The following is a 25329-nucleotide window of genomic DNA, read 5'->3' as shown; positions in this document are numbered from 1 at the left end:
AGGAGGATGTCATTCTCCCTTACCTTCTGCACTTAGCAAGATCAGGCTTAAAGTATGCATCAATCAGGGTCCATTTGTCTGCCATTTCAGCGTACAGGAGGTCTCCCAATCAACCCTCTTTTTTCCAGATGCAGGTGGTCAAGGACTTCTTACAGGGGTTGAAGAAAGTTTACCCCCCTGTTCGAAACCATTCTCCTCCGTGGGAGTTGAACTTAGTATTGTCCAAATTGATGGGTCCACCTTTTGAGCCAATCCACAGAGATTCCTTGCAGCATCTGTCTTGGAAGGCCGCTTTTCTGGTAGCCATTACATCGGCACGCAGCGTAAGCGAGATCCAAGCGCTGTGTACCAAAGAGCCTTACACGGTTTTTCACCAGCACAAAGTGGTCTTAAGGGCGCATCCATCTTTTATCAGAGATACACAGAAAAAACATACCGGGCATTTGTCAATAAGGATTTATTGAACAGTAGTTATTTGAGTGTAGAATAGATGAGCTGCAACAACCATAAGACAGTAGCAGAGATATATGATTAGAAGCACTACGAAAGTGAAGGGATGGTAAAGCTCTACCATTTTGCAGTAATCATGAATATTTACAAGTACATGAAACACATGATGAAAAGTGAGTACTCCTACGATGCCTCCCTGACTAGATGTACCTAAGTGTACCTAGCATCTGTGTAGGTGTGATGCCAAATATCCCTCTAGGATCTAGTCAACCTCATTACCTGAGAATGAGAGAATATGGGACCCCGTCCTGGTCTCGAGTTGGACACCCGCGAGGGATGTTAGACCACTACAAGCTGAAGCGTCTGTATGCAGGAACCTCAGCGTCTGTGGTCATTGTGTCGGCCGCGAAGTCTCGGTCTCCTCTGTCTTTCTAAGCAAGACATGATGTATATATACCCATAGGTCTCTCCAGGGGTCCTACCTTGCTGTATTACTGTGTCGGCCTCAAGGATGACGTTGGGACTGAACTTCATACAGAGATATTATACAGGAGATGTTAGTCTTGCTGTGCTTCCAAGAAGCCTCATGCATAATGTATGAGATTCAAACTAGGGAAAAACCCGTATTCTGAATGCAGTGTCTTATCTAGGTAAAAGGTCAGTCCCTATGAACCGTTATGTCTGTAATGTAGGGAAGAATATAGGTGAAAGGTTGCAATGTTACCTGTGCCTATATAGGGTACCTAATTGGAAAAAACAATAGTCTGGGAGTTGTCGTTTTTTATCTAAGATCTATGAGTGTTGTTATTCTTAATTTTGTTTACTATACTCTCAGTATGGCTGCTCTTAAAATAAAGGTAGAGACATAGCACATCATCCTCTCCTCTTTGTCCTTAATAGAATTGAAAATTCTGGATCACAAATGCTAGAAAAGATTTGATTACTCCAACTGTCGCCATAGAATGGCAAGGGCTCCACAATAAACATGCCATTCTGACTTATACATGTTCAACCCTCCACTTGTACCGCCCTAATACACAAACACACTTTACACTCCACATGTGGTATATTACCACACACAACTTTCCCCGATAAGAAAAACAAAACTTTTACAATCCAAATTACAAAATCCTACCAAAGAAATGAATGCTAAAAAACTCAGACTGAGAAACTGCCAGGGGCACCAGACCACTTAAAAGCATAGTCCATAACCATAACCTTATAGACAAATACCTCCTCCGCTTCACCACATCTGGCAACCAAGCTTCTCCTTCTGAGTGCTGCACAACACTTTTCAGCACATCTACATCTTGACTTTTGTCACACCTTAAACCAAAATTATAACTCTTAACTTTCAGGCTGCCTAGAAAGTGATACTGGTTGATAACAGATTCCAAACTCCTTTTCTGAAACGTCAAAAAAAGACATTGCCTTCACCACAATTTCCTATACTAAGCACTGTGGTATTCCGTGGCTTTCTACTCTACAACTCCTTTAAATACTGCCATCCTGGACAGATTATAAACCTTGGCATAATTTACCCTCACATCCTTCTTGAATGATTCTGTAACAATAAAAGACCAACGTGAAATACCCTTTCCCAAATAAAATGGAAGCTTAATCCAAACCAAATCACCTACATGAAGAGCTGTTGTGTAACATTCCAATTTTCAGTTTTTCATGTATTCTGTAATTCTTTTTATAGACCTCAACAGCACACGTTTTTGCCATAAAATAGACACCTGACTTGATCCCAACCTTCTCTTCCAATCACCATAGAACTAATTTTGAACTAGATGTGTTCTCTCTTAACTCAGAAATGGAGACATTTCATATTTTATTGGAAATAGTCCTATACAAAAGTAAGGTGGCTTGCAGAGAGTTTCTTCACTCAGTCCCACCTTTCACTGCCAATTGCATTGACTTCTTGACTACTCTATTAAATCTTCCTACCTGCGAACTGGATTTGGAATGATACCTAGAAACCTTCTTGTGTCTTATACCACACAGAGATGGGTAACTCTGAATCAGACGACTCACAAATTGCAGCCAATTGTCTGATACAATCTGTTCCAGGATGCCATCCTGCCAAAAAGCATCATCCTGAAATTCAATTATAACTACCTGCATGACCTTGATCACCATCTTTGCCTCCAACCACTTTAAAATAGTAATCAATGAGAACGATTCCAAAAGCTTCTTGTCATGGAACTACTGCAAAAGGAATATTCACATTAATGGGCAGCTTCTGCCAGGGTATGACTGGTTGGGTGAGCTTCTACCACACAAGCTTTGGCAGACTTATCACTTATGGATCACTGCTTGCAGATTCTCTGACTCATTATCCAACATGGGGTCCAATGAAGGTCACCAGTAATACTACCTAGCAAGTCATTTAGTGCCAGATATGCCAATTGGCCTTCATGGGTGAGACTCCCTCAGCAATCCAAAGGGTCAAGCAACCTTATCACCCCACACCAGTGAATCATTCTCCAAGGTCAACACTTCCTGCTCTTTCAAGTACACACTTTATTCACCATAGACTTCACCTTCTTCAAGCCACCCCTGTTTCATGTACTTTAATATAGCTCACATGACGGAATTCTCCTCCATCACTTTTCTCCATCCTTCCCCAGTTATTGAACTTTCACTTGAAACATGTCTATACTATCTTGCATCCCTTAGAGTAAAAGCAACCTCACATTCTTCAAAATATTCACTACACTCTGCACTTTCTAACACAGGCAGTCAAAACGTAAAATCCTCATGCATGTTGTTTTTCGAATGGTGTATTCAATCTTGCATGGAAATGCCTGTAGATGCCAGTCTGTCAAGCCTTGCCATCAAAGTGCACCCTCCACCCAGTGTTAGAGTATTGACCTAGGGTTTGTGGTCTTCCCACAACATACATCGTATATCCCAGAAGAACCAAGAAATTATACTAGCTGATCTTTACTATGTGTAACAGATGCCTCAAGTATTACCTTGACAAGGTTCTCCTTTATCTTGATACATTCTCTGGTGATTCGATGGCAAAGGTATTCTACCTCTTCCTTGCTAAACCTGCACTTGAAAATTTTAAAAATTAATCCATTTTCACTTAATGCATAGAAAGCCCTTGTGAGTTTGGTATCCTGTTCCATTTGATCCCTTCCATAAACCTAACTGTTATCTTGTAAGGTCATCTCCCCAGACCACCCACTAAAAGTCTCATTCATTAGGCATTGAAAAACGAAGCCGCTTTGGTTAATCCAAAGGACATCCTCTAGTACGGATCCATTTCTTCAGGCATAACTAATGCTGTTCAGTATTTCTCAGCGAGAGACACCTGGTTAGGTCTAATGTAAAGAAGACTTTTGCACCATCTAACATCAAAACCATCTCATGGAAAATGAGGATGTGGATCAATGCAGATAGAGTTGCTCAAACTGCATAGGTCTATGCAAAGCCTTAATTTTGCAGAACTTTTCAAGAAAATAACCACAGGCAATTCCTGTTCAGGGAATTCAATTTGTTCAATTATTCCTTTCTTGCATAGGTCATCTGAAATCACTCTTAGTTTACTTTTGTAGTTTAGGAGAATTCCTCACCCCATTCCTAATAGGAATTGCATTCTCTTGCAAAAATATTTTTTTGTTTGAATCTTTTTATTAAGTTTTTATGCATTCTGTATGCAATGGGATTATAGTCTCATTTACAGCCAATGTAGAGCATGTAAGTAGTATCACAGAATTGACAAATGCAGTTTTCAACAAGTACTGAGGGTAAATCAGTAGACCCACATCTTTGCAGTAGAGGAGCAAAGATTCCATTATATGAGAACAAAACAGTAATAACAACTAGAGCCCATGATTACAAATCCCAACACCTCCCCTCCGCCCCAACTGATACCATACAATGAAGTGTCTTATTACGTCAGTGAATATGAAAATTGAAATACAACCTACTTGGGCCTTGGCAGGAGGAGAGACGGATCAGTATGGCGAAGTGCTAGTCTGAGTGTATAACAGCCATCCTTTACGCCAACCCCAGTTTACCTATAGGTCAGGATCACTACCCTCATTTCCCTGTGTGAGTGCTCAGAGATCTGTCAATATTGCGTCCCAGCTAGAGGCCATGGGGTATGCATCCATGCCTCAAGTAATGGGGGTTCTGGGGACTTCCACCTTCAGGTAATGAGTCATTTAGCAGTCACGAAGCCCAAGTTGAGAAACCTGAAAGTTGTCCTATTTTTCTTGGTCCTAGGGAACAGACTCAGCATGCATCTTCCCACGTATGTAATGCTGGGCGTTCCATGCCAGTCGGGTCTGTTATACCTTGCCAATAAGTGTGAAGAAAGGGGCAAGACCACAACAAATGGAGTAGGTCTGCATTTACCAGGGCACAGTGGAGGTAGGCAGCATCTGCACGGTGGAAATAACAGTTAATTTTGGCAGGAGTAAGAGAAGCCCTGTGTACAATATATAACGGTATTAGGTGGAAACTCATAATGCATGGGTATTAGTGGGGCTCCCCAGGATTGCAGCCCATTTATTGTCCTTGCAGGGATGTGTGAGGTCACCCTCCTAATCGGCACGTACATGTCATGGTTCCCTCGGGAGGGCTAGGCGAGGTGTGGTGGCTGTTGTTGGGTTCCGGTCTGGGTATTGTGTGCAGCGTGGCGGGGCAGGGCGGGTCAGCGGTCTAGCTGTCCCGCCCGTCCGCCCTACCCGGAAAGCGCTGCCGGGTGAGACCGCATAAAACCACGGTGCTCAACCCAGCAGCGCTTCCAGTACTGACCCGGAGTGCAAGCCTTTTGCTTGCAACCCTACGACGGATGCCCAGCTTCAGTCGTGCAGCCCGAGACCTTTGCCGCCAGAGACGCGCGGTTGCATCATCCTCGCCCGGAACCCTCCTCCATGCCTGGACCTCAGAGACGCTGGTACGCGTTCTCTGCTTCTTGCCCCCCTACCGCGCAGGAGCGCTTGTCACCCTGACCCTACGACAACACTTGCTGCTACACCCCCTTTGCCTTTCGACGCAGGAGCGCCTTATCTTTCCTGTGTTGTCGCTGTGACACGCACAGGGAAGCGTGTACACAGCTATCTTGTTGATTTCAACGCGCAGGAGCGCCTTGTAACTCGCAGTGACACGCACAGGGAAGCGTGTTCACGGCATTTGTTTCTTCCCGGCGCAGGAGCGCCTTATGTTCTTGTAACTCGCTGTGACACGCACAGGGAGGCGTGTTCACTGCACTTTGTTTCTTCCCGGCGCAGGAGCGCCTTATGTTCTGGAAACTTGCTGCGACACGCACAGGGAAGCGTGCTCACAGCTATATGTTTGATTTCACCGCGCAGGAGCACCTTATTCTAGCGGCTTTCGCGACACGCACAGGTAACACGTGATTGCAGCTTCCTTTGTTTCGCCTTCATTCTCCGGAACACTCCCTGGTTTCTCCAAGGCCTTACCCAGCTACCACGCATGGAAGTGTGGTGGCCCTTCTTCTGTCGCTGACATTGGACTCTCTGGGGCCACTCCTTACTAGTGTTGTAGGAACCAGACCGCTTGCCTTTCCAGGTGACTATACTCTGTGATCCTTGTATTGGTACGAGTGCGGTGTATGTGCAAGTATGTTAGAAGGGTGAACACATGCACTAACCTATGGGTTCCTTTCTTCTATAGCTGGCGATCCCACAGCCACAGCCCTCAGTTAGTGCAGATCCTTCAAGGACGGCATCCCCTTCCACTACCTTTTGACTCCTTCCCCTGGTCCCATCCTCGCCTCGGTCAGTATATCCACGCTGCCAAGGTAAGGAAGGGGACGGTGGAGGTTGTTCGTGTCGTCTCTGTGAGATAGCCTCACGAGCATACCAGGTAAGCCTCGTGGGGTTCTGACAGAACTGGAAGCCCACGTTATATATCTCGCCTGGACGACATGGACAACCCCGACATAACCCTGCAGGATATCGCAGCTATGTTGTCCTGCATACAGGCAGACAACCAGAGCATGCGCCAGGACATCACAGCTCTACAGAACCAGATAGCGGTAGGGCAAACCGGGGCTTGGGGCCCAGACCCTGCGCCAAACCTGGGTGTGTGTTGCGCCCTCCTATATTCAATCCGTGGGGATCCGCACCCGATACCCACCATCACATCCCACCCATACAGGTGCTAGCTCCTCACCCATTACAGCTAGCACCTCCTGAACGCTTTTATGGTGATAGCTCCAAGTACAGCATTTTCCTAAACCAATGCCAGCTGCACTTCATGGCCCATGCTTCCGCCTTCCCGGATGACGCCTCCAAGGTTGCGTTTGTCCTGTCCTGTCTTGGAGGAGAAGCCGCCCAGTGGTCCATTGCGTTGGTAGAAAATAACGACCCTCTGCTCAATAGATTTCCCGTGTTCAAAGAAACCTTACGACGGATGTTCGCCCGCCACACGTTTGTGCAGGCTGCAGACAATGAGCTCCTCAACCTGAAACAAGGCTCTTCTGACCTTCAGCATTACATCACCACCTTCAACAGGCTCGTTATCGAAGCCAGATGGCCAGACTCCAAACAGATATCCGTGTTTTACTGGGGCCTACGGGATGAAATCAAAGATCTCCTCTCACAACACTCCGATCCCCTGGAGGACATCGGATCCTTTATAGACTTGGTACTCAGGATAAACTTTAGACTGCAGGAACGAAAGAATGAAAAAACCAAAGGCACCGACTCCCGTTTCATTCCGTTCCGAAAGAAGACCAGGAATGAACCCATAAAAAACAACGACATACCCGAACCCATGCAAGTAGGAGGAGTCCGTGGCCCTCTAACCTGAGAAGAAAAAGAAAAAAGAAGAAAACAGAACCTTTGCTTATACTGTGGCAAAAGTGGCCATTTCGTCAGGGAGTGCCCTGTGAAACCGGCCAAAACAAGAACCACTAAACATTACGCTCTGTCCATAAGTCACAGGGAGGAAGCGGGAAACGACGAAACCCAGTAGGCAAAGGGATTGGTCTACTGGGTTCCTCCTCCATACGGTCCCCCTTCATCAGTTCCCTTGTCAATCTCCGACACATGGGTATAGCAATAACGTTACAGTCCCTGGCAGATCAGACCTGGACAGTCACCGCGCTCATCGACTCTGGTGCCACAGGAAATTTCATTGACACCCGGTACATGGAAGGGCTGGGTATTCCAATGGTAACCAAGCACTAACCAGAAAGCGGAAAGGCTGTGGATGGTACCGACTTGACGTCTGGGCTGATGCGTTTCCAGACCGAGGCCATGAAGATGACGTGTGCGAATGGTCACAAAGAGACCGTTGCCTTTGCCGTGATCGACGCACCCCAATTCAAGCTCATTTTGGGCCTCCCTTGGCTAGTGACGCATAATCTTCGCATCGATTGGGTAACCCGGATCATGGTTTTGGATTCCGCCCATTGCACCTCCACCTGCTATCCACAGGCAATAGCACCCAGTGATCAGGAAATGCAAGCCCACCAAGTGTCCTTAACTGGAATGGGTACAGTCACACAAGTTAAAGTGCCTGAGGCATATGCTAACCTGGCCTCTGTATTTGACAAGAAAGGGGCCAACACCTTGCCATCACACCGTCCTTTTAACTGCAGGATCGACCTGATCCCTGGTTCAACCCTACCATGTAGCCGTGTTTACTCACTCACTGAGAAGGAGAACCTCCACTTACACACTTACCTAGATGAGTACCTGCGGAACGGGTTCATACGCCACTCCAAATCACCCGTCTCTTCCTCTCTCTTTTTCGTGGCTAAAAAGGAGGGCCATCTAAGAACGTGTATCGACTACAGAGCCATAAACACCATAACCATCATGAATCGGTATCCCTTACCGCTCATTCCCAACCTCTTGGATCAGGTGAAGGACGCCACGATTTACACCAAACTGGACCTACGGACGCCTACCATCTTGTAAGAGTCCGAGGGGCGATGAGTGGAAGACCACGTTCCAAACCAAATACGGCCTTTTTGAATACCAGGTCATGCCCTTCGGACTCTGCAATGCCCCGGCGGCCTTCCAGTACTCCATTAATGAGGTTCTAAGGGAATTTATCGATCGTTTCTGTGTCGTGTACATAGACGACATACTGATTTATTCCAACAGCATCCCCGAACACGTCACTCACGTTCATGCTGTCCTGCAACAACTACAGCTTCACGGTCTCTATGTCAAGCTGGAGAAAAGCGTGTTCCATACCACCATGGTCGAGTTCCTAGGGCACATCCTAACCCCAGAAGGGGTCAGAATGGACGTCAGAAAGGTGGAGGCAATATTACGATGGCCTTCGCCCTGCTCTGTCAAACAGGTCCAGAGGTTCCTAGGGTTCGCCAATTATTATAGGCGCTTCATCTCCGACTTTTCCAGCATTGTTACTCCCATCACCAGCCTGCTGCGTAAAGGGGTGAGGTTTTGTTGGAACCCTGAAGCCGAGGAGGCGTTTCAGACCTTAAAGAGAAGGTTTTCCAGCGCTCCCGTCTTGGGACATCCCAACCCGGAACAACCCTTCATAGTGGAGGCAGACGCCTTGGGGGGGGGTGTTGTCACAACGCAATGCAGGAACCGGGTTGTTACATCCCATAGCCTTTAATTCTCGGAAACTGCTGCCAGCGGAATGCAACGACACCGTTTCCGACTGTGAATTGCTCTCCATCAAAGCTGCCTTCGAGGAATGGCGCCGTTACCTCAAGGATGCCCAACATCCAGTGACCATAGGCACCGACCACAGAAACCTGCAGTTCCTTCGTTCGGCCAGAGCCCTTACAGCCAGACAGCTGAGGTGGACCCTGTTTTTTAATGAGTATGACTTCTTGATCACCTACCGCCCCGGAAAAGAAAACGCCAAAGCAGATGCCCTGTCCAGATTGGACGAAACCGAAGAAGACATACCAAGAACCGAACCCGTATCTATCCTTCCTGACCATTGCTTCCAAGGGGTTATCCTGTCCTCTTCCTTCTTCACCCTGCTACGTGAGGACTTAAAAGAAAAAGAACCAGAAGAATGGATCGGAGACCTGGGTGGAATCACCGTCCAGGATGGGCTCTTAGTCAAAGGAGATCTATACTACCTCCCACTGGAAAGACAGCAGATACAGGCCTTGTACATGTGCCATGACCATAACCTGTCCATCAATCCAGGATTCCACAAAACCCTGGACCTCTTGCACAGACAATTCTGGTGGCCTTCCATGGATACTACCGTTCGTTCCTATATCGATCGTTGTTCCGTCTGTGCACAAGGTAAAATCCGTTCCAGTCCTTCGGTAGGTCTGTTGAACCCCATTCCTGTACCTCCGCGTCCCTGGCACACGGTCTCCATGGACTTCGTTGTTGAGCTACCCAAGACCAAGACGGGTTATACCACCATCCTCACCATTGTGGACCACTTGACGAAAATGGCGCATTTCGTGCCCTTAAAGGCTTTACCATCAGCTATCGACTTAGCCCTGATCTTCGCACACAACGTGATCCGGTTACACGGTGTGCCCTCTGTGTTAATCACGGATAGGGGCTCCCAATTCATATCCAGGTTCTGGGGTGCGGTGTGTAAACACATGGGCATGGAAACACGGCTCTCATTGGCGTATCACCCACAAACAGACGGGCAGGCGGAACGAACAACCCAGACCATGGAACAATACCTCCGTTGTTTACTGCTAACCGTTGAACAAGAATGGTCGGAAGTACCATGGGAAAAACCAACGGTCTGCCATATACCTACAGTGCAGGAGTACCATGCCCTTCTACGCGATCTGTGGCAGAAGGCCCGGTTCGAACTCGCCAAAGCCAAGGAAAACCACAAACAGTATGCCGATGCTCATAGACAAACAGAACCAGAGTACAAAAATGAGGACGAGGTCTGGGTATCCATAAAGAACCTCAATGTACACAGACCCAAAAAACTACTGCCCCTCTTCATAGGCCCTTTTCCCATAGAAAAAATCATCAACCCGGTGGCAGTGAGACTCACATTGCCTCAGCAGATGAAACTGCACCCGGTTTTCCGTGTATCTCTCCTATGCCCATCCCGAGACACGGGTTGTCAGTCCTCCTCCTCCCATCCTTAGGGACGATCACGAGGAATACGAAGTACAGACCATCCTTGATTCCCGTAGAACAAGGGGGATGCTTTTTTATCTAGTGGCCCGGAAAGGGTATGGGTCGGAGGAACGTTCCTGTGAACCCTTGTCCCATGTGCTCCATGCTCCCCTATTGGTTCGTGCCTTCCATGCTCGGCATCTGCATAAACCTCGCCCTGCCACCCCAGTGTAGTTGGGGTTTGTGTCTTGGGGGGGTACTGTCATGGTTCCCTCGGGAGGGCTAGGCGAAGTGTGGTGGCTGTTGTTGGGTTCCGGTCCGGGTGTTGTGCGCAGCGCAGCGGGGCAGGGCAGGTCAGCGGTCTAGCTGTCCCACCCGTCCGCCCTACCCGGAAGTGTATCAGCCGGCCGGAAAGCGCTGCCGGGTGAGACCGCATAAAACCGCGGTGCTCAACCCAACAGCGCTTCCAGTACTGACCCAGAGTGCAAGCCTGCTGCTTGCAACCCTACGATGGACGCCCAGCTTCAGCCGTGCAGCCCGAGACCTTTGCCGCCAGAGACCCGTGGTTGCGTCATCCTCGCCCGGAACCCTCCTCCATGCCTGGACCTCGGAGACGCTGGTACGCGTTCTCTGCTTCTTGCCCCCCTACCGCGCAGGAGCGCTTGTCACCCTGACCCTACGACAACACTTGCTGCTACACCCCCTTTGCCTTTCGGCGCAGGAGCGCCTTATCTTTCCTGTGTTGTCGCTGTGACACGCACAGGGAACCATGTACACAGCTGTTCCTTTGTTTTACCGCGCAGGAGCGCCTTGTATCGCGCTGTGACACGCACAGGGAAGCGTGTACACGGCTATCTTGTTGATTTCACCACGCAGGAGCGCCTTGTAACTCGCTGTGAGACGCACAGGGAAGCGTGTTCACGGCACTTGTTTCTTCCCGGCGCAGGAGCGCATTATGTTCTTGTAACTCGCTGTGACACGCACTGGGAAGCGTATTCACGGCACTTTGTTTCTTCCCGGCGCAGGAGCGCCTTATGTTCTGGAAACTCGCTGCGACACGCACAGGGAAACGTGCTCACAGCTATATGTTTGATTTCGCCGCGCAGGAGCACCTTATTCTAGCGGCTTCCGCGACACGCACAGGTAACACTTGATTGCAGCTTCCTTTGTTTCGCCTTCATTCTCCGGAACGCTCCCTAGTTTCTCCCCGTCCTTACCCAGCTACCACGCATGGAAGTGTGGTGGCCCTTCTACTGTCGCTGACATTGGACTCTCTGGGGCCACTCCTTACTGGTGTTGTAGGAACCAGACCGCTTGCCTTTCCAGGTGACTATACTCTGTGACCCTTGTATTGGTACCAGTGCGGTGTATGTGCAAGTATGTTAGAAGGGTGAACACATGCACTAACCTATGGGTTCCTTTCTTCTATAATCTGGCGATCCCACGACCACAGCCCTCAGTTAGTGCAGATCCTTCAAGGACGGCATCCCCTTCCACTACCTTTTGACTCCTTCCCCTGGTCCCATCCTCGCCTCGGTCAGTATATCCACGCTGCCAAGGTAAGGAGGGGGACTGTGGAGGTTATTCGTGTCGTCTCTGTGAGATAGCCTCATGAGCATACCAGGTAAGCCTCGTGGGGTTCTGACAGAACGTCTGTATGTGAAGGTGTTATATGGGACTGTAGCGAGGCAGGCAGCCAATGAACTAAGTGCCTACCCGGTCCCATAACCTGCAAATACTGTACTACTTTGTGAGTCGATGGGTGAGTCATCAGATTGCCCAATGGGTGGGTCAGCATTGCCATCAGGAAGTTATATAAGAGGAACTGTCCTGTCGGTAGCTCAAAATTGATCAATAGTGTCTCTTTGGGGATGAGGGCACCATCAGTTTCGAGTTCTGTTGCAGAGGTATGTATGGCATCTCTAGGAGTGCATAGTAGGGCTAATGCTGCTGCATAGGGAGTCACTGAGCGCATTTGGTAGAGGCTTTGACAGTATCAGCGGTGTGCAACACCTAGCAACAGAGGGTCTGGCACCTTAGCTCAAGTGATTGGGTGAAACAAGTGAAGGATACAGGGCAGTGTCCAGGGCAGTAGCGTAATGGCCGTGTCAGATAATTGCAGGCCAGATAACCATTTAGCCACCCACTGTAGCTGAGAAGTGAGATAATATTGTTCTAGGTCCGGTATCGCAAGGCCGCCTCCGTGCATGGGTGAATATAATTTCACCAGCGCCATCCTACAGCACCCGGTATTCCAGATGAATTCTCTGATCTGCATCTCGAAGACTTGGAAAAATTTGATCGGGACGTATAGAGGTAGGTTGGAAAAGTAGTACAAGAATCAAGGTAGGACTACCATCTTCAGCAGAGCAACCCGGCCCATCACTCTTAACGGTAATGTATGCCAAAAGCCATCTAAGCTCAGATAAATATGGCTGCACGCGTGAGGTTCCCATCAAAGAGATCCTCCGGGGAGTGATACATGCAAATGCCAAGGTACCGGAAAGCTATGGGCTGCCAGGGTATTGATATTTTGGAAAAAGCAAGACATGGATCTGACAAGCCAGGTGTAAAGGGGAATAAGCATGATTTTGCTGAGTAGACTCGGAGGCTAGACTGCACCGCAAAGTGATGCATCGCCGCAGCGATTATGTCAGGGATGTTATGGATGTCTCTGAGGTATAGTTGGAGATCATCTGAATAAAGGGATACGGCATGCAGACCATCGCCCAACTGTATGCCCCAGGCCTCCCCTTGTCGCCAGAGCTCTGCACCTAGCAGTTCTATCGCTAGTGAAGAGAGTAGGGTGGAGAGTGGGCACTCCTGCCAGGTGCCCCTGACAATCGATGTCAGCCCTCAGAACCTCATAGTCTGTATTAATGAATGCCAGTGGCCTGTATGATCCCAGCTCCATGGGGTCCTTGTGGGGCTTGGGAAGAGAGACAAGTAGGGCCTCTCTTTGGGAGGCAGATAAGGTAGCAACAGAGAGGGCTTACTCGTACAGGAGTTTCAGCCGTGAAGCAACCAGTGGGGCATAGGCTTTATAAAATTCGGCAGGTAAGCCGTCGGAACCCGGGGTCCTGTTAGTGGCAACAGCACTTTAAACCTTTCCTGTATTTCGAACTGTGTGATATGGTCATCCAACTCTGCCTGTTGCTCGGGCATGATACGAGGCAGCGAGATAGAGAAGAAGAATGTATTGAATTTGTCAGGCTCAGCCGCGGTGAATGACTGAAATGAAAATGTGTATTGTCGCTTGAGCTTGTCGTGTATCTCGTTCTGGGTATAAAGTAAAGCGCCCGTGGTGGAGTGCAATGTCAGGATAGGGTAACGGGATTGGTCTTGGCAAATGAGCCAGACCAGCAATTGTCCCGATCTATCAGCGGTAGCATTCATGCGGGCTGAGTGGGCTGCATAATTGAGACAGCACACTCTCACCAGCGGGTACTCGTTTTCTTGGCGCTTGTTTGATAAGTGGTATATCTCAGCTGGGTCGTGGACTGCTCAGGTTTCGTGCCGGAGAATTGTGCATTCAAGGCGGGTAAGGTCGCTTTCATATTCCATTGCGTACCTATGCAGTGCCCACGTATAGTGACTTTAAATGCATCCCATTATAGAAGTCATGTGGATGCCATGCAGTCATTATGGTCAAAATATTTGGTTAGCAGGGCCACCCCTCCATGGCCCAATCCAGCTATTGAGCCAGGCACAAGTCAAGCATGTGACTCTGGGTTTCCACCCCACAGATACGGAAGGATAAAGCGGTGTGGCGAAGTCAGCGGGAGAGGGCAGTGCACTGTTCAAGCTGTGGGATACTTTCAGCGCTGTACTTGGAATGCAGACCTCAGTCCAGTCCCAGCGCTGCAGGTGTGTGAGGGCCGGAGGGCTCCAGCTCTTCTGGGAGGGGGTGCAAATGTCTGTGTGGCTTATTTAAATAGTGGGAGGGGCAGGGCAGGAGGCATGCAGACACTCTCTCCACCCACCCAGGCCCACATGTGCAACTGTCTTACCCGCAATTGATGCCGCTGGTGAGGGGCCTCTTAGTTCGTTGTGCCTCCAGCGACGCCACTGAGTCTAGTGTTGCAGACCCGCAGGGGCATCGGTTGAGCAGGGAGGGCAGTCCAGCAGCGTCCTCAGCCTTGCTTCAGTAGCCCACCTGGCACTAGCCACCACAGGCACCGAAAGCCATCAGCACCAGGGAGTCCTGCAATCTTCCAGAAGAATGGTGGGCGAGGAGGTCAGTGTGTTATACAGTTCCTGCGGCCCACCTCAGCAGCACTCCTCACCAGACGTAGGCCTCACTTGCCGGCAATGCGGCCTCCACTGTCATCAACTTGCCCAAGCCAGTCGGTAGTCAGAGGGTCGTGCCACAGCTTTACGGAGCAAAATTTGGGTGATTCACTACATATCCGTACCCATTGATATGCTAAGGCAAGTCCACCATCTTGGACCTCCATGCCACGCCGCCCTTCTTTTTTAAAATAATGCTGCATTTGAACACTTTATATTCTCCTAACCTCCTTTGAATACAGTTTGATGTTTCTCTAGGAGGTTACGAACATACTTCTAATTCCTTTGTCACAGCTCACCACCTAACTCGCTACAGCTATAAGATTTTCCTTGGGAATGACCATGTAGACAGGTGTGTCTATCCTATGATTCACTTAATCTCAATTTCCACCTGTTGGGGCCACCCTAAAATTGCCTCTTTCTTGTCTCCTACATTAATTTTCCCTCTGGTGCTTCTTCCACAGAAGTTCATCTCATCCCTAATGTACTCTACAAATGGATTCTGCGACCACTATAAATTCACCCCGTTTGCACATCAGCTTAATGCAACCTCCAACCCTTCCACACTTTATGCACTGAGGGTTTTCCCAATATGCTGTACCAAGAGCAAGAATCAATCATAAGAGGTGCATCCTTACCATCAATGCTAATGATACACTTAGGTAGACCTTTACTCTTATTATGGTTAAATCACACACTGGGTCTGGGCTGAATTTTTGTGTCCGCTGGCGGAATTGGAGGAATTTAGTAATTCTATGGCAGGAGCGGAGGCTTCTGATTAGGCTTTACTCTTTCCAATTTTATTACTCCAGCAGCTCTTTACAACAATACCATTCAATAACTGAACTACATTTCCCATGAACACCGGGGAAATTAAAAGTGAAGATGTCCAAAAACAACATCATCCAATCCCGTGTCAGGTTGCCTCATATCCTCCCCTGCGGGCGCTCTACCCTCATCTTTCTTCACTGCTCCAGCAGCATTCAGATGAGTGCTCTTTTATTTCTTTCTGTGTTAATGTGCTAATGGTGCTTATGCCAGATTTGTGGGCTTTATAGCCTTTGTTTTGCTATCCGGCGACTGTTCTGCTGAGAATTTGCCCATTGTTCTCTTTGTTATTGGTACGGCACCGCAGGAACGTCTAATCGCTCCTTTCGCGGCGCCGAGGTTTTCTGTCAGGCTCTTGCGCGGTGCGGCCTCCTGCCGCCAGGGGACCGCGCGCCTGAGCGCTCTCGCTCCGCTGCGAGCTTACCTCCCGGGCAGCCGCGAGTCGTCCAGTTCCGCTCTGAAGTTACCGGCGGTTTAGACGGTCTCGCGCACCGCGGGGGACAACTCTTTTGATCGATTGGAGCGCTTGGGCTGAAGTTGTTTTTCAAGAGCCCCTGCCTGGAGCCTTGAACACACGCGCTGCAGAGTGTAAGACCACAGTGCACATTACACTGCTTCGGACACACGCGTTGCGTGTAGGACTTATATTGCCCTCAGGACCGGCCCAGGCAGGCTCCGAGGTTTCCTTTCCCTCAGAATTGAGAGGGTGATTGGTCCTGCTTTTACTGTACTCCACCCAGTGGGGGCTGAGTGCTTAGGGGTACTGCCCTTGTTTTATCCCCTGCCTTGCGTTAGAGCTAGCTCATACTCTCATGATGGAGTATGATGTACCTACCTGTGGATGACCACTTCTGCCAGGTCATGGATTCCTCTATTTTTAAAGCGGTTTCGCAGGTGGTTGCGCCTTTGGAGAAGCGGATAGACATGTTGCAAACTCAATATCAACCCCTCGCACAGAGGGAAGGTCTCATGGGGTCCTCAGCCCCCTTACCTCCAGGCCAACCTGCCGCTAGTGTCATTCTGCCCAAATGGAAGCGTTCTGGGGCTGGGGGAGTAGATTCAGATGCTTTTTCACACTTTAAGAAGGCTTTCCTAGAAACCAAGGCCCCTGTAGCTCCTAGTGCTCCGGCGAAAAGGCCGCCTGGTCCCTCTACGGCCCCTGCGGACGAGTCTACACTGGATCCGGGTGACTCCCCTTAGTCTACCGATGGGGAGGGGGAACCGGATCGCCCATGGTGCCCCTCGCATCCTGAGCAGCCCACACTTTCAGAGCTCAGTACAGACATGCTCAACCCTGACGAACTCTTACAACCTCGTTCGTCGCAATGGGTCCCGGCTGCCAAGGTGGCGGCCTATATGGCGGCCAGGCTACGCAAGCCCCTAGATCAGGAAGTGCGGAGCTGTCTGCGAGCGGAGTGTCTGCGTCCTACCCTGAAGGGTAACGTCGCGGTTACCCCGGAAATAGATGCTAAGATGACCACTTACTTGTCGAAATTTCAAAAGGAACCCAAGAAAGGGATCGATCACTCGTGGAGAGCGTGCCAAGATAAACTCTTGGATGCGGCTGGTCCTTTGGCAAAAATTTTAGATATGGCCTAGAACTCCAAAGCCTCCGGGTCCTTAATTTCCCCGGACACTCTCTCCGAATGGGCTCAGAGAGCGATAATATTCCTAGGGAATGCGAATGTAGCCATTTCTACGGAACGCCGCAGATCCATTCTTATCAAAATTGATCCCAAGTTAGGGGAGTTGGCCACTTCGGAGGCAGGACCAGTCGCGGAAGGTAATCTCTTTGGGGATCCCTTCGTCAAAGAACTTGACAAGTTCGTAAATACTTTTAATTCATTGGACAAAGCCCAGTCCTCGATCAAATGCATTTTTTCCCGCGTATTTTTGGCGCAGCCGGTTGTGGCAGGGGGCGCTCGGCCGGCCGACCCCATAATCGAGCCTCCTTCAGACAGGGCGAATCCCACAGAGGGCAGTATCAAGACCCTGACAAGTTCGGGAACTTCTACCCGACTCGGAGCTTTCCCCGTCGCCGAGGTGGCAGAGGCAGAGGAGACGGAGGTCACAACTATCCAAAAGGTGAGAGTTCAACCTTCGAGGGGCGTGCGGTTGGGGGGCAGACTCCAATATTTTTTCTTCCCAAATGGTCTTCACTTACCTCCGACGCTTGGGTCTTACAAACCGTAAAAGGCTTTCAAATCGAGTACTCCGACACCCCTGTTAAAACCTATAGCCTTTTCCCCGGATCAGAGAGTGTTGATAGACAACGAGATATCGGACCTCCTAATGAAAGGTGCGATCGCCCCTTCCACTTTACACCCCCGGGGGTTTCTCAGCAACATTTTCCTAGTAGAGAAACGGGATGGGGGCTATCGTCCCGTGATAAACCTCAAAGAATTCAACGGGTGGCTCACCTATCGCCATTTCAAGATGGAGGGCATTCACCTCCTACGGGATTTGCTACAGGAAGGGGTTTGGATGGTCCGCTTGGACCTGAAGGATATCACGATTTTTGCGCCTCACAGACGGTTTCTTCAATTTCAGTGGGGTCCACAGATATTCGAATTCACCTCCCTTCCTTTTGGTCTGTCTTCCGTTCCATGATGTTTCACCAAGGTGATGAAGCCGGTGGTGGAACGTCTCAGTTCGGAGGGTGTCCAGTTGATCATTTACTTGGACGACATACTCATTATGAGTCAATGTCCGCGAAGACTGACTTCTCACCTCAACCAGGCAGTGTCCCTCCTGGAGTCACTGGGATTCATTATCAACGAGGCCAAATCGGATCTTCTACCTTCCCAAAGGATGCAATTTCTGGGATTCACGATAGACTTGGTGGCGACCACCTTGTCTCTGCCCTCCAGGAAACTCTCCAAGATCAGACACGAACTGAAGCGCACTCTGGTGAGGTCCACGATCCCGCTTCGACATCTGGCCAGAGTGGTGGGCCTTCTTTCATCGTCAATTCAGGCGATTTTTCCGGGCCCCTTGCATTACAGGGCCCTTCAGCGCCTCAAAGCCTTCCACTTGCGCAAAGGTCTCTCCTGCTCACAAGCGGTAGTTCTCACGGAGGATGCGTGGACAGAGTTGCAATAGTGGATAGAACACATGGAGGCTTGGAACGGCAGGGGGATTTTCGGTTCCAAACCGGATCTCGTCATCGAATCCGACGCCAGTGGCTCGGGGTGGGGCGCTCGGTGCGGCGAGGTGTCTACCGGCGGACGATGGTCCTCGTCGGAAAAGGCCCTCCACATCAACTGTTTGGAGTTGATGGCGGGTTCGTTTGCGGTCAAGTGCTGGACGAAGGACAGGATCCAAACGTGCGTTCTACTCAAGATGGAAAATGTGGCTGCGGTGCGCTACATCAACCATCTCGGAGGGACTCATCGACCGCGTTGTCCAATCTCGCCCGCGAACTATGGGAGTACTGTCTGGCCAATCAGATTTCCCTGTCGGCGGAGCATCTTCCGGGATCGTCCAACCAGGTGGCGGACTGGTCCTCTCGCCACTGGAAGGACACCAGCCTCTGGAAACTCCATCCCGGTGTCTTCAGAGAGATCCAGTCCCGATGGGGCCCGTTCTCGGTGGACCTCTTTGCGTCTCGGTTGGACACACAGCTACCGAGGTACTACAGTTGGCGGCCGGATCTGCAGGCTTTGGCGGTGGATGCCTTTCTTCAGGATTGGAGCAAGGAGCGGGGCTATGCGTTTCCCCCCTTTGCGATGATCATGAGGGTATCCACCCAGGTGAGGAGACAACGGGCAGACCTAGTACTGATTTCCCCGATATGGAGGTCGCAAGCCTGGTTTCCGGTTCTGATGGAACTTTCCTGGGATTTTCCAATCCCTCTACCCCTCGGTCCGTTTCTCCTCAGAGATCCGCAAGGGAATCCTCACCATCTTCTGACAACGGGCAGTCTGCGTCTGATGGCATGGCGGGTTACAGGCAACGTTGGCAAGTCCCAGGTCTTTCACAGCACGCTGCCCTGTTGCTCGCAAAATCCTGGGCTGACAGCACCAATAAGAGATACCGTTCAGCTTGGTCTCGATGGAGTAGTTGGTGTATGCAACAACAGGTGGATCTGGTGGGGACGGATGTTGTCCACATCCTTAATTTCCTAGCCTCACTCGCAAGAGAGGGATTGGCTTATCGGTCAGTTAACACCTTTCGCTCGGCAATCTCGGCGGGCCATGTTCCATTGGACAATCGCCCGATGGGGGAGCACCCTTTAGTCTGCAAATTGTTACCTGGTATTAGGTTGTCAAGTCCCCCAGAGCCACGTTACTCGGAATTATGGGACGTGAACAAAGTTTTGTTCCTGTTCCGCTCATGGCCCTCTAACAAGTATCTATTCCGCAAACAGATGTCAGCCAAGCTAGCTATGTTGCTGTGCTTGATTTCTTGTCAAAGGGTTTCGGATGTGAGAGCTCTAGACCTCTCTGGTCGGGTTTTTACTCCGGAAGGGGTTACCTTCTACATTTCTAGACGAACTAAGTGCAATTCACGCTTGGTGTCCTATCCTGCATTTCCTGACGATCCCAAACTGTGTGTGGTGCAAGCTCTCAAAGCCTATGAGGTGGCAACGGTTGATGTTCGCCCTCAGGGTGTGAAACAACTGTTTATTTCTCTAACAAAACCACAAGGGCGGTGTCGTCCCCTACTATTGCACGATGGGTGCGCTGGGTTAAGCAGGAGGCAGGTATCGATATCTCCCGATTTGGAGCATATTCTGTCAGGGGCGCAATGGCGTTTACCCTGAGAGCACGACTGGATGATATTTTAACTTTTCATTTCCCCGGTGTTCATGGGAAATGTAGTTCAGTTATTGAATGGTATTGTTGTAAAGAGCTGCTGGAGTAATAAAATTGGAAAGAGTAAAGCCTAATCCTCGCCTCCGCCTCCTTAATAGAATTGAAACTTTCCTGCACGTTAGCTAGGAAATTTTGCATTCCGCATTACTGTTTTTTTTTTTTTTTTTGTGAAAAATTTTATTGTGCAGAGAAAAGGGTACAAGCACGGGCCTACAACCGCCTGGGCCGGCCGCTAGTAGTCAAAGTGATCAAGCAGTTCAAAAAACAATGACTGGCCCACAGGGGCTCCGCTATATTACAGAAGATCAGACTGCACATAAGGGAAGTCAGGATACACACTTTTAACATAAATAACAACAAAAATAAAGAAAAACAAAAAGCAAGGCGAAACAACATGAAATGGGCGTCGAACCACAGCCGGGGGACTCCACACCTGACCACCCGAGGGCGGTCAATAAAAAGGAGGCCTGAGAGGGAGGGGGGGGCCACGGGAGAACCAAATCTATACTCAGATGTACGAGATAAGCAAGGAACCCTCAAGGATCAGGGGGACAAGGCAACCTCAGACGTATCCACCAGGGGGGGAGCACAGATAGTCCCGCGATACACATTCCACTGCCCCCAGATTCTACCCCATGCCCCCGGTTTACCACGAGCCACATACACAGTCTTCTCCCTGAACATGCACCAGTCCATGTTCTCCTTCCATACGGACACGGTGGGAGGCCGTTGGGAACCCCAAAGCTGCGCTATATCTCTCTTTGCGATCATGTTCCCCAAGGCCGCCCACCGAGCCTGGGCCGCATTATAGTCATTGGGCTCCCATACATTCAGAACACAGCGACGCACCTCCGGCAGCAGAGCGACCCCAGTGACTCGTCTCATAACATCATGCACCTGGCGCCAATATTCCGCCACCTCGCGGCACTCCCATAGGATGTGGAGAAAGGTGGCACTGAGCCCGCAGCCACGCTTACAGAGCCCGTCGTCAGAAAACCCCATCGAGACCAGACGGGGGCCCGTCACATAAACACGATGGAGAATCTTAAGCTGGACCAGACGGAGACGGGCCGGGATGGCAACCTCCTTAGGGGATGACAGCGCAGACTGCCAGTCCTCGTCGTCCAACTCAACCCCATCTCCCGTCCATGCCTCCCGAAGACGCACCAAGAGATCAGCCCGATTATTTATTAGTTTTTTATAAATCAGGGAGATAGTACTGTCGGGGACGTGTCCGTCGAGTATACGGTCCTCGAGAGGCGAAGAAACAGGGACCGTGGTCCCCTCCCCAAAGACCGAGAGCAGGGCATGCCGAACCTGGGCATAACGGAAGAACTCTCTTTCACTAAGCTCGTGCTCGCTCTGGAGCGCCGCGAAGGATTTAACCGCACCTTTAACCCATAGGTCCCCCACTCTGCTGATGCCGATCGTGTCCCAGTGCTCAAAGCCTTTCGTTGTCCAGAGGCTTCCCAAGCGTTCTGAGGCGAATAAAGGAGTAGCACACGTTAAACGCTCTCTCCAGCCCATCGCTACGTTCGCCGCCTTCCACACACGTACCGCAATCCTAGTAGGGCCCGTAAGGGTCCTACCAGCAGATCGAGAGTAAAGCGCTCTGTTATAGTTACCGCCGGGAAGCAGGAATTTATCCATCTCATATGCCGGGTTCAAACCAGGAGCGTACGTAGCATGGTTAATGGCAGACAGCTGGGAGGCCCAATAGTACCGTCTAATGTCAGGAAGCGCGATGCCCCCGTCATACCAGGGGAGAGTCAGCTTTGCCAAAGCGATACGCGCTCGCCCGTCCCAAACCAGTCTCCTCTGCAAACTCTCCACTTCCCTAAAGTAGGCCGCCGGAATGACATCGAAGGAGTTCTGGAGTGCATACAGAAATCTGGGAAGGGACATCATTTTAAACAGTGCCGCGCGACCAAGTGGAGACAAGGGCAACTTACACCACCGAGCCGTATCCACCCTCAAACGCCGGAGTGGAGACAGGAGATTCTGCTCATAGCGGACCGCCGGATCCAACGAAACGTACACCCCCAGGTATTTAAAGCCGGATTGAGATGTTTGGAGCGGAAGCCGAGGCGGCAAGAGAGGAAGGCCACCAGAGATAGGATACACGCAAGATTTGGACCAGTTAATTATCAGACCCGAATTTCTCCCGAAGGAAGTAAGGACGTCAAAAAGAACATTGAGCGACTTCTGCGGCGAGGTGAGGTACAAGAGAATATCATCCGCGTACAACGAGACCCGATCCTCGAAGCCCGGGGCCCACCGGATCCCTCTGATCGAGGGCTCCCAACGGAGCCAGGCAGCGAGCGGTTCCAAGGCGAGATCAAAGAGCAGAGGGGACAACGGGCACCCCTGCCTAGTACCCCTCCCGAGAGCGAAAGGCCGAGAAACCCGCCCATTGACAACAACCTGAGCCATTGGTCCAGCATAAAGAAGCTTCACCCAGCTAAGAAATCCCTCCCCAAAGCCAAACTTCGCCAAGACGGCCCAAAGGAATGGCCACTCGATGGTATCAAAGGCCATCGTGGCGTCTAAGGAAACCAATATGGCCGGTTCAGAGAAGTACTCCGCCCTAGCGAGGACGCCGTGCAGACGCCGTAAGTTGAGAGCGGTATTACGATGAGGGATGAAGCCGCATTGATCCGGATGTATCAAGTCACATATAACGCTCAGCAAGCGATTAGCGAGGACCTTAGCAAGGATTTTGGGTTCGGCGTTTAGTAGGGAAATAGGCCTATATGAGGCACAGCGGTCTCGTGGCTTACCATCCTTGGGAATCACCACTATAGTAGCCAGACGCTGGTCGTCGGGAAGGGAACCCCTCTCGAGCGACTCCTGAAACATACGACGGAGGAAAGGCGCGATTTTATCCGGGCGTAATTTATACAGTTCAATCGGCAGGCCGTTGGGGCCCATAGCCTTGCCCGAGCGAAGGGAGCGAATCGCAGTAGCAATCTCTTCGACAGACAAAGGGGCATCCATCCGCTCACGGTCCTCGACGGATAAGCCGGGCAGGGCAATATCCCGCAGCAGAAGACGAGAGTCGTCCTCATCTCTATCAGACACCGGGGAGTACACCGCCCGGAGGTGGTCAGCAAAACACTCCACAATCTCACCAGGCTCAGTCACACACACTCCATCCGAAACCCGAAGCTCCGGGACCACACGATTCACTCTCTCCTTCTTATCCAACCAAGCAATCAGTTTACCCGCCTTGTCCCCGGCATCATACAACCTACCCTGCTGCTCCCTATACATGGTCTTGGCAGCGTCAGTAACAAGAGACTTATATTCAAACTGCTTCAGGCTGAGGGCATGGAGCCCATCCGGAGTGACACCCGCCTCCAAGGCTGCCTCCAGCCCCGATATTTCAGTCTCCAGCGTCACCACCGCCTCATTCTTAACCCTCTTAGCCACCACTATCTGGGATAGGGCATGCCCGCGGAGCACTGCTTTGAAAGCTTCCCACAGGGACACTGAGGACAACACCGACCCCTCATTCTCGAGAAAATATTGATCAATCGACTTAACCAGGCTATCACGGATCTTGGGGTCTCGCAGGTACCAAGGGTTAATAGGAGCGATCCGCCCAGCGGACCGCGTCCCAGTGTCGAAAAGCAACCACAGTGGGGAATGATCAGAGATACCCCGGGCCAGGTGCTTAACCTCTCGAATCCGGGCAGTCTGGGCCGCGGGCATAAGAAAATGATCCAATCTGGAGAGACTCCCATGGGCCCCAGAGTGAAATGTGTACTGACACTGTGTCGGATGCATTAACCTCCAACAATCCACCAGACCGAAGGTCTCCAAGAGTCCGCCGAGCCACGCCTGGGCAGCAGGGAGGGCCCTGGGCGGGTGGCGATCCAGGTCACCCGAGACAACCGAATTGAAATCCCCACCCATAAGCAAAAGACTGTCAGGAAGCTCAAGCAGCATACGACCCAAGTCTGAGAAGGTGGAGTTCTGGAGGCCCGGGGGAACATAGACCGAGACCAAGGAAAGGGACTGCCCCTCCCACCTCCCAGTCAGAGCCACATAGCGCCCTCTATCGTCTAGGACTACCCTGGTGATCTCTAACGGAAGTGAAGATCGTAGGAGAATGCCTACCCCTCTAGAACCAGTGGTGAAACCAGAATGGGCCACGAGTCGGTATCCCCCCCTGTTCATGGCATGACAGACATTACCAACCAGATGCGTCTCCTGTAAGAATACCACATCAGGAGTCAGACGACGCAAATATTGCAGCACAACACCCCGTTTGATACGGTCCCCCAATCCGTTGACGTTCCAAGACATCAATCTCAACCCGTCCCCCCCCATCCCCTCCAGTAGATCAAGGGTCCCCTAGCAAATAGCGCAACACCCGAAACTGAACCAGAGCCAATACCTCGCCTTGAGAACAAAAAACACAAATCCAAACAACCCCTCCCACCCGCCAACCCCCCCCGAATCCAACTCCCCCCACCCTGCACCCCTGCGGTCCAAAAAACCACCCCAACTTGCAGTGTGCCTGTCGCCCTACAAACCCCATTCTACGAAAAGACCCCGGAGGAGGAAAGGGACCAGTCCCCGCCCGCCCCCCACACAGATCATAATGAAACAAAATGCACAAAAGAAGTAGAACCCAGCCGAACAATACAAAATGGCAAAGTCAAGGACCAAAAGTCACTCCGAAGGAGACCCGCCACCCTCGGTACCGGCAGAGGGCCCAGGCCGGTCACCCCAGTCCGGCAGCGAATCCAGCCAGTCACTCACAGTCGCAGGAGAGTCAAAAAAGGTAGTCCGATCTTCATATTCCACTCGGAGCCTAGCAGGAAAAAGCATAGAGTACTTGAGACCCAGGTCCCGGAGACGACGCTTCACCCCCTGGAAGCCCATCCGCTGTTTCTGGA

Source organism: Triturus cristatus, chromosome 5_1 (genome assembly GCF_964204655.1).
Source record: "Triturus cristatus chromosome 5_1, aTriCri1.1, whole genome shotgun sequence".
Classification (NCBI taxonomy): domain Eukaryota; kingdom Metazoa; phylum Chordata; class Amphibia; order Caudata; family Salamandridae; genus Triturus; species Triturus cristatus.
The sequence above is the reverse complement of the archived record's forward strand: the minus strand, read 5'-3'. Positions refer to the sequence as shown.